This window comes from Petromyzon marinus, chromosome 15 (genome assembly GCF_048934315.1).
Source record: "Petromyzon marinus isolate PM22_M1 ecotype Great Lakes invasive population chromosome 15, UKy_Petmar_22M1.pri1.0, whole genome shotgun sequence".
NCBI classification, from domain to species: Eukaryota; Metazoa; Chordata; class Hyperoartia; order Petromyzontiformes; family Petromyzontidae; genus Petromyzon; species Petromyzon marinus.
Genome location: NC_133681.1, coordinates 4,245,744 through 4,259,109, shown reverse-complemented (window position 1 = coordinate 4,259,109; position 13,366 = coordinate 4,245,744). Strand labels below are relative to the sequence as shown.

The window sequence follows — 13,366 nt, the reverse complement described above, 5'->3', positions numbered from 1 at the left end:
AGAGGGTGGGGGAGATCGAGAGAGGGAGGAGAGAGGGTGGATAGGGACTGGACCGAGAGAGGGTGGATAGGGACTGGATCGAGAGAGGGAGGAGAGAGGGTGGATAGGGACTGGACCGAGAGAGGGTGGATAGGGACTGGATCGAGAGAGGGAGGAGAGAGGGTGGGGGAGACTGAGAGAGGGAGGAAGAGAGGAGGGCGTGGGGGAAGAGTGCGCAGAGAGAGAAAGACACACACACACGAACACAAAGAGAGGGGAGGGGGAAACTGGACCCGAGCGAGGAGGAGGAGGGAGAGAGAGAGCGAGCGAGAGAGAGGAGGCAGTCGCTTGGAAGAGGAGCGCTCAAACGCGCACCGCACAGCGCAGCTATCGCTCGCCATCGCCACGCAATCGCTCCAGTCCACCCCTGCAGGTAGGCGGTGTGTGTGCGCGTGTCTCACGCACGCGCGTATTTGTGCGTACGCGATGTGACACGATGTGACACGTGTCGTGTACCTACGTGTGCAGTTGCGTTACCGTACGTGCGCATGTGTATGCGGTACTTGCACACGTGCGATGTAAGCATACACGCATGCAGTAGCTGTACAGTATATGGGCGTGTGTCGGCTTGGGGTTACTCTGGGACTGCGCGAGTATCTTGCCCGTGTTTTCGCGCGTGTACACATGTGTGTAGCTGTGCGCATTGTGGTGGTGCGTGTATGGTGTGGTGCTGTGTGGTGCTCCGTGGGGTGCGTTGTGTATGTGTGTGTGGTGTGTGACCACACCACAACCACCGACTCCCGCCCAGCGCTCTGTGCCCGGCGTTCATAGGCGATGGCTAACAGCAGCATTAGAAAGCACGTGTAGCCCTGTTGTCTCAAGCACGTGTCACCCTGTTGTCTCAATCACGTGTGTAGCCCTGTTGTGTCAAGCACGTGTGTAGCCCTGTTGTGTCAAGCACACGTGTAGCCCTGTTGTGTCAAGCACGTGTGTAGCCCTGTTGTGTCAAGCACGTGTGTAGCCCTGTTGTGTCAAGCTATGGGGAGCGGTGGTGCAGCGGTTCGCGCGCTGCGCTACTAACCCGGGCACCCGAGTTCGATTCCACGCTCACGGCCAACACCCAGTGTGACGATTACCGGTGCTCGACCTCCCCCTAGGTAGACTCGGCCTCAAACGAGTACCTGGTGCGATCTGTAAAAACATCGCCACCGTGGAGACAAATGCGGCCGGGCGTGGTGGTGTTGGCCATCCCCCCCCCCCCCACCATCGCGTGCCGTGCCGGCCTTCGTAGGGTGCTCGCTAACACAGCACTTGCCCCCCTCCCCCAGCAGTGTGGATGTGTAACACACGTGTGGATGTGTAACATACGTATGTGTGTTGGTGTGTAACACACGGGGACACAGCACACTCGACAGACGCCGTGAGTGCTACAGACGTGGGGACTGCACACACACACACCTTGCACACACACATAGCACTTGCCCCCCTCCCCCAGCAGTTCTGAATCTTTGTGTGAAGCTACGCGGTAGTCTGGCCGAGGGCGGGCGGGCGGGCAGGGGAGTGGAGGCGTCTGTATGTATGTGTGGATCAGTGGATGTGTAACACACGTTACACATCCACTGTAACACACGTGTGTGTGTGTGTGTGTAACACACGTGTGTGTGGGTGTGCAACACACGTGTGTGTGGGTGTGCAACACACGTGTGTGTGGGTGTGCAACACACGTGTGTGTGGGTGTGCAACACACGTGTGTGTGGGTGTGCAACACACGTGTGTGTGGGTGTGTAACACACGTGTGTGTGGGTGTGTAACACACGTGTGTGTGGGTGTGTAACACACGGGGACACAGCACACTCGACACACGCCGTGAGTGCTACAGACGTGGGGACTACACACACACACCTTACACACACATACACAGTGTGGGGAGCGGTGGTGCAGTGGTTAGCGCTACGCTGCGCTATGAACCCGGCTAACCCTGGTTCGATTCCCGCTCACGGAGCAACACCGGTGTGAGGATTATCTGAACCGGTCCTGGGCCTCCCCTAGGTCGACTCAGCCTGAAATGAGTACCTCGTGCGGTGTGTAAACATCGCCTTCATAGGTGCTCGCTAACAGCACTTGCCCCTACAGTCTGTTAAGGCTATACGGGGAGGGGATCTTTTGTCTTTGTGAGTGCGGGGATGCGGTGGTGTAGTGGTCGGCGTTACGAACCGGGCGTCCCGAGTTCGCGTCCCGCTCAGGCCGAGTGACCACCCCGGGCCGCGGGTGTGTAGTAAACACCGCCACTGGGGAGACAAAGGCGGCCGGGCGTGTTGCGGGCCCCGCACCCACACGACCCTGCCTAGGCGCTGCTCGCTCACGGCACGTGCCCCCCACCCACACACAACAGTCTGTTGCGCACTAGGCGGGGGGATCTTTAGTCTTTGTGCGCGCCGAGATGGCTTTCTCTCTCCCCAGTTGATACAAAATGTTGCAGATCCTCTCCCCGCGTCCGTCTCTCGCCGGCCGCGGGCTTGACAAGTAGCTGGGGGGGTGTGTGGGGTCGCTGGCTGGGGTGGTTGGCGATCTTCCCCCTCGCGGTTCCTCCTCTCTCGCTCTCTTCTCGAGCCACCATCCCCCCCTCTTCTCTCTCTCTCTCTGTGTATATGTTATTTTTTTAAAGTGTTCTGCTATTAGGCGCCATTTTGCGCTTCGTGGATATGCTTTGCCAGTGGCGTTTGCGCTGCGCGGTGCGATGGTTGAGATGATGATGGTGGTGGTGGGGATGGTGGTGGTGGTGGGGATGGTGGTGATGGTGGTGCCTGCCCCTCACCATCATCCGCGGGTGATGATGATGGTGGTGGGGGCGATGGGGATGGTGGTGCCTGCCCCTCACCATCATCCGCGTGCGATGGTTGAGGTGATGATGGTGGTGGTGATGGTGGTGCCTGCCCCTCACCATCATCCGCGGGTGACGACGATGATGATGGTGGTGGTGGCGGCGATGGGGATGGTGATGATGACGATGGGTAGCGATGATGGTGGTGGTGGTGACGGTGGTTTGGGTGGTGTTCTTGGAAATGAGCGCAATTCCTCGGTATTCTAAAAAAAACCCCCACATATATATACCGCCTTACCGGTGTGTGTGTGTAGGAGTGCACCCATCGCTAAATGCGTGGTGGCTTTCTTTCCCAGTGTTCATGTTGAACCCGCGGTGCGCTCTGCGCGTGAATGAATGGCATTCCGCAAACGATGTATTTGTTGAACAACAACAACCACCACCAGCCCCCGGGGTTTAAGGTAGCACACCCGATGGGGATCTGTAACTTCACTCTTCTTTGGTTATTTCGGTAAAGTCACGTAGGTAAAAATAATTTTTTTTTTACCTACGTGACTTTACCGAAAGAAATAAAGAGATCCTTGCAGTCACGAAAACTTCAAATCTCTGTAACTTTATCTGGTAGGCCAGCGCACCCAACCCGCTTGCTGGATGTGAGACGTTATAGTATAACTCCGTTTATCCGCGGCTCCTGTTATCCGCGTAATGTCAGCGGAAACTACAATCGGCATATCACTGTCACAGTTGTATTCAAGTTATCCGCGACTACAATTTGTAGGGCTTCGACGACAAGTAAAATTATGAGCGGTCTCGATTCATCCAATTATCCGCCATCCATCCCCCCCCCTGCCAGCCACCGCGGATTAGTGGAGTATGGGGCCGTCCATAAATGACATCACGCACTTAGGGGGGGGTGGTGGGGTCAGACATTTGTGACGACGTGTGACGAGGGGGGGGGGTGTTTGAGAAATGTGACGTCACATCAAAATGCGCAACTTTAAATAAACATAATTAAATATACTTTTTAATACATGTTTTTTCCTACAACATCAGAGTGCAGTGCCAAATTAAAGCGATTTGAAGCATGTTTTAGATATTTGGGGGGGGGGGGGCAGAGCTTTGTGACGTCATTTGAGGGGGGGGGTCTGACTTTTTGTGACGCCGTGTGACGAGGGGGGGGGGTCAAAAATCGTCAAAAATCGCGTGACGTCATTTATGGACGTGGTCATATATATGACCACGTTTGCAGGCGACAGCAAGTGTCTCTGCACGTGGAGTGTCACGCACGTGAAATATGCACCTTGTTTGTAAACGGCAGCATTATTAAGGCGTTATTATAATATTTGTTTTGCCCTAAGCGATCACCATTCAGAAAACTGGTTGCGATTGGTTGCCATAGTGCGGCAAAACACACATTGTTGTGCCGTACTCCTATGCTCCAACGTATCCCCTCTCACTGCCTTCTACAACCCGCACGGAAGCCGGCGTGGTGAATTTCGGTCGAACAACTCGCCCACCGACCCCACGCGACGTTGACAGGCCCTCATCCAGCAGTGGATTTGGCACAGTCAGCTGTAACATGCACACACGTGTGCATGCACACACGTGTGTGCTTGTTGCATATACGTGTGTCGTGTGTGTGTATACAGTTATTCTTGTTAGCAGTCTCCGAATTGCCGAGCTGAAGCAGGGCGGTGTGACGCTCGCTATGATTTCCTTGGCCATGAAGTCAATCACTGCACCACAGCTGCGCCCTCCACTGTGAGTGCCGTTGCTATGAAATGTATCCTAATGGCGTTGCATTAGCCATGTGAGTAATGTGCTCACGTGGCCGTTCTGTTATTCCATGCACGGTGCATGTTGTGAGGCCGGGTGTGCAGGTAATGTGCATCAGCTCCTTAGGGGGGGCGGGCGAGCGATTAAATATTGATGCCAACCAGCACACGGAAGGGGTTGTGTATGAGGCAACGTCCACCAGGGAGATGGAGCGATTGCTGGGTACTTGATGGATCTATTTACAAAGGAGCGTGAGAGATGGCAGTGGATTGGGGAGAACCTTCATCCAGCAGTCGATTAACCATAGGGCTGATGATGATGATGAAGGTGACAGTCATAATATTGTATGGTATAGTAAGCACGCTGCTTAATTTCAGTTGGAACAGACCGGAACGCCTTTCTGGGAATTATTTTTGGCACGCCACATCTATCTTTCCTATTGTGTCCGAAAACCTGTTCATAGGATCAAATAATTATAGGGTACTATAGGATTATTATGGATAGGCTTACCTTGTACTCTAGTGGTAGTGCCTTACACCGATATTCCCTACTCCAGCCAACTTCATCAGATTTCTGGAACATCGAGTGAGAAATGAATCCATGAGCATAGGCCAAAAATGCAACGAACACTAAGAGAGAGTGAAATGTAAATCAAGAGTGGAACTATGAGATCTTGAATGTGTGTGGACTGCATGTATTATCTGACATTGTGGGCCGGCCAGTCGGTCAGTGCAAGTGTGACGGGAATTGAAGGAAATAAGGGGTGGGGAATAATGGATGAGGCTTGTCTGGCGAGCGCAGCGTGACTGATTGGCAAGAGGAGCCCGTTCGTGACCCCCCAATGCGACCATGCACTCACGTTGGGTTCCCAGGCTGGGTCCGCACTGCGGCTGTGAGCTTTAGGGCGTGTGCTCCGGATTGCTCTCGCTCATTCACATACACACAAACGCATGCACGCATGCGTGCGCGCTCGCACACAAACGCACACTTAACAAAAGCCACAGCCCCGTAAGCAGTCGATTCATAATGCCGCATGTTTAATCACTGGTTGGCTCTTTTGTAGATTGAAAAACATTGGCCAAGATTGGTTTGAGACTCACAACTGTTGGCATGTGCAAAGAGCACCCTAACAGGTCTTGCACATAGCTCGGTTTTCAGTGCGACCGTAAAGCCCTGTTGTTTGAGGTTCCCGCCACTGAATGCACGCTCATTTGAAAGCTTGAACCCAGCAGACAAAATGACCACCGTGTAATCTGACTGTACACAATAGCTTACACACGCGTGTGCAAAGAGACATAAAAATAACCGGTGTGCAAACCGAAACGGGTATGCTCAGATGCGCACAGCTGATCACTCGGCGCTTTCAGCTAAATCTTTTCATACTCTCACATTATTAGTGGGTGCGATCCCAGTGGCGGAGATGAAAAGAAAAAAACACGCTCAATTTTGCGAATATAAAAGCCATCGGTGCGTGGTACGCATTCACAGTTATGAATTGTCTATGCTTACCGGCACGCGAGTGCCAAGTCCCTGCCAAATGTCATCGGTAAGGGGGACCACCCCCTCCCCCTATTCAATATTTGCCGATAGCTGCGATATGTTTGGTCTAACGGCTGATAGGAGCGCACAACGAAAGAGATGCAAGAGCATGCGCACGCCCGTTTGCCCGCGCGCGGGGATTTTCACGAATTTTGTCAGCGAACGTTTACGCCGGACGAGCCTGGATTTCACCCCCCCCCCCCCTCCACGGGTTTCCAGAAGCCCTTTGGTGAGCAAGATTACCGCATCACGTTTGCTGGGGATTCATTTGGCTGCACGACTAATTGCAGTTTGTGTGCGGTGTTGACAAGACGAGGCGGTGATGTTTCGGCTGCCCAATCCTTCTGGTGGATGTGCTTTGAAAACGGTTAAATAATGTGGCCCGTGCCATTGTATGCATTCCAATCGGTTTGGCTGCTCTTTAGCAAAGGACATCGATCATTTAGGGCACACCGAACCTTATTAGCTTAGGGCCAAATTGACAATGTAGTCGTATAATTAGAATCTAGCATGTTAATTCATGTATAATTGTAAAAAAATTGCATATTAAGTATGATTGCATTCCAATTACCGTCTGAGTTTGATTTCAAGTGCTCTGTAAAAAAAAATCCCATCTATTTTCCACCTGTTAATGCTGCAAACGGCCACTAATTCGACGTAGTGGTGCATTTATGGAATGTAACTGTGTACTACACTGCGGAATCAATGTTGAAATAACCCAATTATTATTTAGCACTTTAAGTTAATGCACACATGTAATGCACCATTAAGTGTGAAACATAAAACAGAAATCTGATGGCACAGCAGAGGCGGGGATATCGGCAGCAGGCGCATGCCAGAGCTCTCTCGTTAATGTATAGAGTGCAGGGTCATAGGTCATGTGTGACGGGTGCAGTGCAGCGGCGTTTAACACAACACTGGGTTGTAACCAAATCTGCGAGATTCATCACATTAGGATTCTCTGGTGAGGGTGGATCTCTTCGTTTTGAAATCAAGATTCTAAATATGCCCCTGCCGCTGATCTTGCTGCTGGTTGGTGAGAGTGGGACCCCGGTACATTGAGAATGAGCGGCATTGGCGTGCCGATGGAAATCGAGTGTGCAGTGCACTGTGCCGAGGGTTCTTAAGCGTGCATGTGAAAATACACAATGTGCAGCAGAATAGTACGGCTCGCCGGAGGAGAGTACTGCCTTGCAGATTTGGAATTTGTAAGCTTAAAATTCCGCTGCGTAAGCGTTTACCAGGGCCTGTGTGCTTTTTTGCACGGAGCGGCCAACAAATGCATTGACAGACCAAACCGGCTCAAAATAAAAGTGGGCAAATGAGAGATGCTCTTTACTGTGTGTGCGTATACCATAATCGTCGTCATCGGCCATGGTCAAGTTCACTGCCGGATGGAAGTCTCCCCAATCTGTTGCCATCCCTTGTGATCTTGCGATGTAAGAATCCACAATGTTGTGGGTTTACTGTCCAACACACTAGTGTCCTGAACTAGTAACTAATTGCCATGTTTTGTTTACGTGATGAACCTTACTAATTGGTCAGGTGGTGGCCGGTTTAACGACACATATTTACGTAATATAACAAAAAAAACCTCTTATGCACATTGTACCTGCACACAATCTGATTTCATTGCTCCATCTCCGTGGCGACGTGTTCCGTACCTTGGCTGCCACTCCATCGTTATTCTTGACCACCGGCCAGTATCCCTTTGAGCGACACGTGCTGCACAAGCCCACTACACAGGTACTTTATATACATATAAAACCAAATGCTGCCATACTATTATCTTCCTACGACTGATTTAATGTGAAAGATGTTTTTCTAAAAAATGTATGCTCATATCTCCAGAATCAAAGTGTTCAAGGAGGGGCAATACACTAAAATCTCCACGCAAAAAAAATCGATTTCCAAAATTCAAGATTTTTTTTTTTTAGAGGGCGTGACCGAGAGCGGGGCAAAGACACTTCAGTTGAGAGAATTCGCGGCCTGGCGACCACCACCTCACCGCCATCATCTGCGAGTCACAAAGAAAAGATATTGAGTGAATACCGGAGAGAGTGTTCGACCAGTGTACGTTTGTACTGTGCCCACAGCAGTGTTGCTAAGTACACAGCTTGCGGTGGAGAGTTACACCATAATTAGAATGGAACGTAGGGATTATTGGGAATTCAATATTAAAATACAAGGATCCATTAAGCTCTGCGGAGCATGTGCTATCTGCTGTGCTTTGTTAAGTTTCGGATGAGAAAGCATTCGTCAATATAATATGGTCACACGGTTCGTGTGCCCGTGTGAAACCGTGTTGAAGCCAACCGAAGTTATTTACAGGTCTGTCACCTGTTCGGTTGAGTCATGAGTACAGGGCTCGGAACCTACAGTTTTCTTGAGAAAATGCCCATTACACTCGCTCAGATTCTGAGCGCGGGGCAATGCACTCCCAGGCTGTCATGCAATTTTCGATCTGTTTTTATTCCACTTTATTCCCCAACATGACGCGTGCCCACCGGTTCGTCCGGCGTCGATCCTTTTAGCCGTCGGCTCGGGCAGCGACAGAAGCTTGTCGCGCCGACAATCTCGCCCTGGCGTGAAGACGTCGTTGGAAGTGCGCGGCTGCACGCGTCACCGTTGTTTCGGAAAGGCCGCGGGAACAGCCCTCCTCCGAGGGTGTGGGGATCCACCCAGTGAACCCATCCCCCCTCTCCCCACCCACTGGGAGAACAGACTCTTCTCCATACAGCAGCAGTAGCATCGAGGCCCTGGTGCAATCTCTAACCCCATACCCTCATCTCTCCTGAAACTTTGCTCCAATTCTCTGCTTCTTTTTCATCCCTTTCATTAAATTTTCCTCTTCCTTACATTACATCCTTATAAACCTTGTAATGCATGTTGAACTTCTTTCACGTCGTACGTAGCCAACCGTGCTAATCGGAGGTTTTGGAGGAATGACAAATTAAACACAAGAAACAGTTCTAAAGAAATTATATATTAAACAAATCGTGCCATACTATTATCTTCTTACGACAGATTTAATGTAAAAGATGTTTTTTCGGAATAATGTATGCTCATATCTCCAGAATCAAAGTATTCAAGGAGGGGCAATGCACTAAAATCTCCACGCAAAAAAAATAAGCAATTTACAAAATCCAAGATTGTTTTTTGAGAGGGCGTGACGTGAGCGGGAGAACGGGGCAAAGACACTTGGGTTGAGAGAATTCGCGGCCTGGTGACCACCACCTCACTGCCATCTGCGGGTCACGAAGAAAATATATTGAGTGAATACCAGAGTGTTGACCAGTGCGGGACAGCCCTCTTCCCGAGGGTACGGGGATAGAAATCTGGCGTGCCTCCCTAATGGACGCCTATTTCTTGTCTTCTTTCTCTGGCTGCCCACGAATATGAAGTGATCCGCAATGGTCCATTGTAAAATACCATAGTCCTCCGGATTATGAAGATGCTCCTCCCAGGGAAAAGTAGGCTGAACCCCCCAAACTTGTTGCCTGGTGTCAATAGCATTATACAAATCTGGTTACACACACACACATGCAGTGGCTGCTTTATAAGGCAGGGGCCGGGGGGCGGTTAGGGTTAGCTGTGTGAATTTAGAGTCTGGAGAATATGGTTCCATAATGGTTCTTGGTGCTTTGACGGGAACGAGGGCAGTCGTGGTTATTTGCCTTTGTTGCAAAACAAAAACAGGCCGCGGTAATTTGAGATGGGTCCACGATTCCAACGCCGTTTCCCCCTCTGCCCCCCCCTCCCCCCCATGTGAAGTTGTCCCTCGCAGTGCGAACGGGAGGCGCGGTTTCTCCGGCCGTCCCCGCTCTCCTCGCGCCTGTGTGCTTCACTGCGTTCTTCAGTGCTCGTTACGTGACGTCAAGCCCATTGCCTAGCAACTGTCGAATACCCAGATTTCAATCCCAGTTTAAATACAATGTGTGTGTGCGCGTGTACACGCGCGCACACACATTGTACACGCGCACACATTGCACGTTGCTCTTGGATTGAAATGCCAGTGAACGCTGTTCTAACGAATGGAATTAATTTGCATGCAGTGTCTCGGAGAGAGCATCGTTTTGGGGCTTTGACGGTTTCCGCATATTTTTTTTATATATATAACGAGAATAATCCAGCGCGAAACAAACACGGCGCTCGCATCGAATCTCGGGATGCCCACGGTCCGCGAGAGCGCTTATTTTCGCCATCGCTCTTAATTGTGAACGGGTTTGCTGTTGCAGTGGTGTGACGGTTCGCAACAGTGGACTTGGCAGTAAGCGCAGGGCTCCGTCCACCCAGCAGTATAAATAAGAACAACCAGTCAAGTTGATCGGCAGGTCGCGTACGGTAGGGCAAAGAGAGATGGGTTAACTCCCATGTCCTTCCAAGACGTGCGGTCACGGCGGAGGAGCGGCCCTGGAATGACCCTCTCGAGGGATGCTCTTCGGAGCTCCCTCTGGCGGAGGAGGCCCTTCCGGCAGCAGTGGGGGCGAATGTGAAATTTCACGTTTTGCACCTTTCACCTTCGTCGAGAATTGTTGGCGTTGCTCGCTTCATGGCCAGAGCCCTCGTGCTACACTTTCGGTCGTGATTTTCGTGAGCGCGAGTGTGAGAGATACCCCCTCTTGAGTCGCATTTATTCACGCGCCTTGTACTTGGGTTTAGGTGGGTGGGGGGAAAATCAAACGTCAGTTTTTTTTTTCTGTGGTTGCCAGCTTCTCTCGTGGCTTTGATCTGCACCTTCAGTCGGAGATTGAACAGGAAGTGAAAGCGGTGAGCATGCGTCCTGCACACACAATTGCACACAAAGACAAAGATCGCCTGTATAGCCTTAACAGACTGCTGGGGCAAGTGCTGTTCGCGAGCACCTATGAAGGCTGGCACGGCACATGAGGGGGTGGCTGTCCAGCACCACGCCCGCCATGCCTGGCCTTTGTCTCCCTTAGTGGCTATGTTTTTTACACGCCGCACTAGGTACTCATTTGAGGCTGAGTCAACCTAGGGGAGGCCCAGGATCGGTTCAGATAATCGTCACCGGTGTTGGCATGAGCGGGAATCGAACTCGGGTCGCCGGGTTCGACGCGCAGCGCACCAACTGCTACACTTCCGCTCCCCACAATTGCACACACACACACACGAGCACCCTGAAAGTTTAGAACTGCAGGGGGAGTCTTGAGAAGAGCTCAATGTCTAATTTCATGTAAACAGCATTCCTGGTTGCCTGCTGCTCTTTACTTGCTGCAACAACAAAGATAAAAGTTTTAGAAGATTAAAGTTACCATGTTATTTCTATTAATAACCCAATTCGCTCTGTTTTAATTACCAAAGGGATGCCACAGTGGTGTAATTGTTAAAAACAAAAATACAAGTGTCTTAAATCCGCAGAACCCCAACGGCCTCTGTCCCCACAACTACTACCTCCAAGACGTCCGGTCACTGTGGAAGAGGGGTTCTCTGAGAGACCCTTCCTCCTGCAGTGGCTCGAGCAAAGCAATTGCAGGGCTGCGCCTTTACATGTTGACTGTTACATCGACAACTCAAGGGGGGTGCCATGGTTCAGCCCCTCCTTTCAAATGTTACACAACGGCCGGGTCGTGTTTGTGTAATTGCTGCGTGTAGAGAGACGGTTGTGCATTGCGTTACCACTGCGCTTTTGATGGGCTGCAAATGATGAATGTATATTTTTTGTTGTCAGCTTAAAACCTAAATAGAGAAAGGCTAATTGAAAACATTATATTTGCACATCAGTCTGGGTATAAATGAGCGTTACAAATGGACATTTACACCGGTCGTAAGAGGATTTATTTCGCATGCAGTGTTGCACTTGGCAGTCTGCGCTAATTGGGGCTTTTTAAAAAGCACACGATCAAGACCGTGGGTGATGATTTATTAAAGGTAACAATGTCGATTCGGGCTGATTTGGCCGAGCCCTTCGCTTGGGGAAAGACGGTTGGAGGCGATGTAACCGCAGAAACCGGGACTGGACGCCGCCATTCCCTCCGCAGCATTTCAGCCTCGCCTCGTGCCATGCGGACAGTAGAACATTTTGCACATCCTCTGTCTTGCGAGCGATGCTTTGTGTGGCCGTTGTACTATAATTGCTGGTCCCGTCCGGCCAGCGGGCTCGGTGGTCGAGCCAGCCGCTCGCAGTCGGAAGGTTTGCGAGTTTTAAATCCTGGTTTGGGGGGTTGACTCAGCCCATCATTCCCCCCTGTGGGGTCGATAAAATTCATACTGCTTTGCGGGGGAAGTCAGCAGTGGTTGACTTACGAATAGACCTGCCCCCACCAGAGGAATGTGTAATTTGTACCATTGGTTCATGGCTGAATGCAGGAAGTGAGCATCGACCCAATGCTCATTTGAGCAGGAATTCACTTTGACTTTTGCAAGAAGGAGGCCCACGACTTGGTTCCCGAGCAGGTGGAATAAACGTACGCACCTTTGCTCGGACTATCTCAATGCCGCATTGGTTCTCTTTGCTAAGCACTCTTGACCTTTGCACGACATTTTTTTCAAATGAAAACACATTTTACCCGCTTAATTCCTCAAGATGGACCATCTAATGCGCAGGGGGTGTTTAAGGTGGTTGGCAAGCCGCATTTTAGTATTTTTTCGTGCTCCACAATGTCATATTTTGAAGTACATGCAAAATGGCTTAAAGTGTGAACCAAATTCTCACAGGTCTATTAACAAAACAACCAATTACTGTGAGTATAAACATACTGTATGTAAATAAATCAACGCTATATCAAAATTAGAATCAGAATCGGACTCTTCATTTAGACTGGGGCAGTCTGACGAACAAGGAAGCTATATTTCTCGCAGATGTCCAGTACAATTAGCATTCCGTGCCTGTCTGTTTTCTTGGGAATTTCACGCGAGTCATTGTTCATAGCTTATATATTTAAAAAAAAGTTCGTCTTGGAGTGTGATGAAGTGATGCAAGCTCGTTGATGCGGCAATATAACTCAGTTTGCCCTTGCAAACGAGGCAATGCTTCATGTTTCTCAGTGGGTCAGTTTAATCTGCAGGTTAAATAAAGAATACCAAATATGATCTGACTTCACAATATCATCTCCTTTTGGTGGGGCGCATAAAGTGCCGTGTGCTTGCTTACCTGAGATTGATAAAGATGCTATTATACAGGGTAGGCCAAAAGTCAGGACACATAGAATGATACAATTTTAATTGGTTATTCTTGACGTTAACATTTAATCTGTTATCAAATTTGTTTTTTTACAAATCTCGACCACT

The 13,366-nt window shown here is 50.3% G+C and overlaps 1 protein-coding gene across 4 annotated transcripts in view; it reads left to right on the top strand.

Annotated features, from left to right (window-relative positions):
* Window positions 1–214: 214 nt before the first annotated feature.
* The window catches only part of LOC116942596 (protein 4.1-like), a 128,163-nt gene continuing 115,011 nt past the window's right edge, over window positions 215–13,366 (top strand). For 2 of the 4 annotated variants that reach the window (XM_076067238.1, XM_076067232.1), the window contains exon 1: window positions 217–412. The gene's annotated coding sequence lies outside the window, so the exon portion shown is untranslated. Of the gene's footprint in view, window positions 413–10,827; window positions 10,886–13,366 lie in introns of all 4 variants that reach the window. The other 2 variants (XM_076067240.1, XM_076067233.1) reach the window with 2 other exon arrangements.